Consider the following 5537-nt stretch of genomic DNA (forward strand, 5'->3'; position numbering starts at 1 on the left):
GAGGACAAATATGTGACACCTTAATCAATAAAGAAATTAAAAAAAAAGACCTGTACTCAGAAAACTACAGGATATTGAAATAAGAGATAGAAGAAGACATAAACAAATGTAAGAACATACCATGTTCATAAATTGGTAGAATCAACATCATTATAATGTCCATACTACCCAAAGCAATCTACAGATTCAATGCAATCCCCATTAAAATACCAACAATATATTTCACAGACCTAGATCAAAAATTCATCTGGAATAAAAAAAAAAAGACCCCAAATAGTCACAGCAATCCTGAGAAAGAAGAACAAAGTTGGAGGGATCACAGTACCAGATATCAAGCTATATTACCAAGCCACGGTTCTCAAAACTGCCTGATACTGGCACTAGAATAGACATATAGGTGAATGGAACAGAACAGAGAACCCAGAAATCGACTGAAGCCATTATGCTCAATTAATATTGACAAAGGAGCCAAAAGCATACAATGGAGTCAAGACAGTCTCTTCAATAAATGGTGCTGGGAAATTTGGTCAGATACATGCAAAAAAAAAAGAAACTAGATCACCAACTTACACCATACACAAAAACGAACTCAAAATGGTTAAAGGACTTAAATGTAAGATGGGAAACCATAAAATTCTTACAAGACTCCATAGGCAGCAAAATATCAGACATATGTCATAGCAATATCTTTACTGATACAGCTCCTAGGGCAATGGAAACTAAGGAGAAAATAAACAAATGGGACTACATCAAAATAAAAAGCTTCTGCACAGCAAAAGAAACCATCAACATAACAATAAGAAAGCCCACTGCATGGGAGAACATATTCACCAATGATATTTCCGATAAGGGTTTAATCTCCAAAATTTACAAGGAACTCATACAGTGCAACAAAATGAAGATAAACAATCCAATCAAAAAATGGGCAAAGGACCTAAATAGATAATTTTCCAATAAGGACTTACAGAAAGGCGAGAGACATATGAAAATGTGCTCAAAGTCACTAATCATCTGAGAGGTGCAAATCAAAACAATGAGGTACCATCACACACCTGTCAGAATGGCTATCATCAACAAATCAACAAATGACAAGTGCTGGCGAGGATATGGAGAAAAGGAACCCTCATGCACTGTTGGTGGGAATGCTGACTGGTGCAGCCTCTGTGGAGAACAGTATGGAGTTTCCTCAAAAAGTTAAAAGTGGAACTCCTAAAAAAAAAGTGGAACTCCCATTTGACCCAGTCATTCCACTTCTAGGACCACATCCCATGAAACCAGAAATACCAATCAGAAAAGATATGTGCACCCCTATGTTCATTGAAGCACAATTTATAATAGCTAAGATTTGGAAACAGCCTAAGTGCCCATCAGCAGATAAGTGGATTAAAAAATGGTGGTTCCTCTACACCAGTGATGGGCAACCTTTTGAGCTTGGTGTGTCAAACTTCGCCAAAAAACTGAGCATAACTCAGGTAGTGTGTCACTTTGAGGAAGAAACATTATTTCACAAATGTTTCATCCTCAGGAGCATAAAATGTTTCATCCTCGGCATGCGGCCGCCTCAGTGGCTGTGTGTCATCAGAAATGGCTACGCGTGTCAGTGCTGACACGCGTGTCATAGGTTCGCCATCACTGCTCTACACAATGGAATGCTACGGCTGCTATAAAAAAGAGGGAACTTTTACCATTTTCAACAGCATGGATGGAACTGGAGAGCATTATGCTAAGCGAAATAAGCCAATCAGAGAAAGATAAATATCACATGATCTCACTCATATGTGGGATATAATGCTCAACATAAACTGATGAATAAAAATACATTCAGAGACAAGGTAGCACTGAGCAGACTGTCCAACCTCAGAGAGAAGGCTTGGGTGGGGGTGTTAGAGATCAACTAAAGGACTTGTATGCATAAATATTAGCATAACCAATGGACACAGACACTGGGGCAGTAGGGGCTTGCCCTTAGGGGTGGGAGGGGCCAGGGGCGTCAATTGGGGAAAAAGGAGACTAATGTAATACTTTAAACAATAAAAACAGAAATCTATGAAATAGAAAAAAAATAAAATAAAAAATTATACCTAGTGAAAAATGAAAAAAATATACAGAACCTTCAATATCTCTGAGACAAAGTCAATGGGTCTAACATTTATGTTATTAAAGGCCCAAAGAAAGCAGCAAAAGGTATTGGTGGGGAAAGTAATTTTTGAATAAATAATTGCTGAAAACATCCTAAAATTTGATTAAAGGCCTAAATTGACAAATTCAAGAACTCAGTAAACTTCAAACTATTAAAACAGAAAGAAAACTACTCTTAGACAGATAATAAAACTGCTGAACACCAAAGATAAAGAAAAATCTTGAAAGCAGCTAGAGATAGATGACATGTAAAATATATGATAACAATAATTTGAAATACTTGGTTTTCTCATCAGAAATCATGAAGGGCAGACGACAGAGGGACAATGTCTCCAAATTGCTGAAAGGAAAGAACTGTTAAACCAGAATTCTATATCCAGTGAGATACTCTTCAGGAATAAAGGCAAAATGAAAACATTCTTGGATAAAGAAAAACTAATGGCTCTAAAAGAAGTACTAAAGGAAGTTCTTTAGGCTGAATCTAAATAACACCAGAAAGAATAATGGAACTTCATAAATAAAGACAGATAAACAGAAATCCTATATAATAAAGAGGTAATATGCAAATTGACCCTCATGCCCTCACAAGATGGCTGCCTACGACCAGGCCGGCAAGGGCGTTAATGAGGGATGACCAAACGACTGAACAACGGGCTGCGTGGGGCGCACAGGCCGGCAAGGGGGTTAGTGAGGGATTACCAAATGACTGAACAGCGGGCTGCATGGGGTGACCAGGCCAGCAGGAGGGGGGAAGTTGGGGGCAACCAGGCCAGCAGGGGGGGGCAGTTGGAGGTGACCAGAACAGTAGGGGGGGGAGTAAGAGGTGACCAGGCCAGTGGGGGGGAGGGATTTGGGGGTGACCAGGCCGGCAGGGGGCAGTTGGGGCAATTAGGCTGGTAGGGGGGCAGTGAGGGGCAACTAGGCTGGCAGGGCGGCACAGTTCGGGGCAACCAGGCCGGCAGAGGGGCATAGTTGGGGATGACCAGGCTTGTGGGGGCGGGGGGAGTAAGAGGCGACCAGGCCAGTGAGGGGGAGCAGTTAGGGGCAACCAGGTTGATGGGGGGAGGTGAAGTTGGGGGTGACCAGGCCGGCAGGGGGGGCAGTTTGGGCGATTAGGCTGTTGGGGGGACAGTGAGGGGCAACTAGGCTGGCAGGGCGGCACAGTTAAGGGGTGACCAGGCCGGCTGAGGGGGGCAGTTGGGGGTGACGAGGCCAGCAGAGGGGGCCAGTTGGGGGCAACCAGGCCAGCAGGGGGGCCGTAAGGGGTGACCAGGCCAGCAGGGGGGCAGTTAAGAGTGACCAGGCAGGCAGGCAGATGAGTGATTAGGAGCCAGTGGTCCAGGATTGTGATCATTGAAAACAGAAATTATAGCAATGTCTGGATTTAAATATTATACATATAAGAACTTTAAAGGATTTGTTGGTGATAGTGATATGGTTTGGTTATGTGGTTTTATTTCTTTAAAACTTATTTACATTAAAAATAAGTTGAGTTTTGAAAGACACATACAGACGTGCAACCAACACAACAACCAAAATAAAGTGTACATTGAAAAGAATGAACATAATCATTACTCCCAAAATTTTCTCGAGGTCCCTCTTATTCCTTTCTTCTCTTCAATGACAAGCTTATGTTACCACTAGAGGCCTGGTGCACGAAATTCATGCACAGAAGGGGGGGTCCCTAAGCCCAGCCTGCACCCTTTCCAATCCAGGACCCCTCAGGGGATGTCGGACTGCCAGTTTAGGCCCAATCCCTGTGGCCTGATTCCTAACTTCTCTCCCCTGCAGGATTGGGCCTAAACCAGCAGTTGGACATCCCTCTCGCAATCCGGGACCACTGGTTCCTAATCGCTCACCTGCCTGCCAGCCTGATCCCCCTAACTGCTCTCCCCTGCTGGCCAGTTTGCCCCTAACTGCCTCTGCCTTGGCCTGGCCACCATGGCTTTGTCCGGAAGGATGTCTGGTCTAATTAGCATATTACCCTTTTATTAATATAGCTAGAGTACTTTACCTTTTTTTAGATTTTATATCAATAGAATCAGGCAGGGTGCATCTTTTTTTTCTGGCTTCTTTCACTCAGCATAATTATTTTGAGATTCATTCATGTTGTTGTTATCAAATACATAGTGGTGTTTGTTAGTGTATTGGATTATTTTTGGGAGGACCAAGTCTACCAAAACATTATATGCATGTGTGCATAAGTATATGCATATTACATAAGTTAGAGTGAATAAGGTTCTGAGAGAAATATTTGGTATATCTGCACAGTTCTTGTTATAGTGTTGTGGATAAACAGTAATACAGATGTAGGGAATATGTTACTACTTTCTGGGGACAGCATATTTTCATGGAAAAGGTCAAATGTCAGGGGTCAAATAATAACCATGATATGATTAGTGCCTGAACATTCTTATTTCACATCTCTGTTCCTTAATTTCATTATCCTTTAAAAACTGGGAGATAATGTCAGCACTTCATATGATTATTATGTGTATTAAATGGAATCACATATATAAAGCACTGAGCATGGAGTTTGACACATAGCAGTTAATCAAAAAGTGTTAGTTCCCTTTCTTTTCTACCTTTTTCTTGGGGAAAACTTCTCATCCTGAAAAAAAAAAGAGGGGGGGGGGGGCGGGGAGTTTCTTTGAGCTTAATTGTAATATCATGGTGCCATCTGGTGACCATGTAGAACTATTACAGTACCTGTATTGGATACAGCATTTCTGACAAAGCTCTACACCTGTATTGAAGATGTCATCTCTAGGCTAGTGTTGAAGGGACAGGGAATGATGGCTGTGCTTGAAGACTGTTCTACTGAGTTTAGAGACCTCTCCCCTGCCTGGACATTCTTTCCTGTCAGGAAGCAGGGCTCAAGAAAAAGGAGAAGAACTTCTGCCATAGCCTATTCTAAGATGGGCAAATGGCAGATTGAGTGTGGAAGCAAGTGAGTGAAGTATTCACATTTATTCAGCTCTAAGGTAGATACTGAAAGGGAAGAGTTGGTATTTTTTCCTGTTGAGAGGTATGCCCTTAAAAAATTGGGCACAGTGCCTTTGACCTAGGATACAATCCCAGAGGAGTTTCAAAATCATGTAACTCCAAATACTACCCAAATATTCCTAAAAATGGAATAGAAGAGCGGCCTTTTCAATTTTCCCAACTCCCCCTACCCCAACCTGGATGGAGTACTGTACCATCAGAATACAGCCAATGCCTCTGCATCCATCAGACTTGTTCCTTGGCTCAGGTTTCAAGAAGTACCCCCACCCCACCCCACCCCACCCCACCCCACCCCACCCCACCCCACCCCACCTCTAGTGGCTCCAAAACAAGTATAAACCGATGGCCACTCTTGCCATCTCTCCTTTGCCATCAAATCAAGTCAAAACTGG

Source organism: Cnephaeus nilssonii (assembly GCF_951640355.1).
Source record: "Cnephaeus nilssonii genome assembly, chromosome: X".
Taxonomy (NCBI): domain Eukaryota; kingdom Metazoa; phylum Chordata; class Mammalia; order Chiroptera; family Vespertilionidae; genus Cnephaeus; species Cnephaeus nilssonii.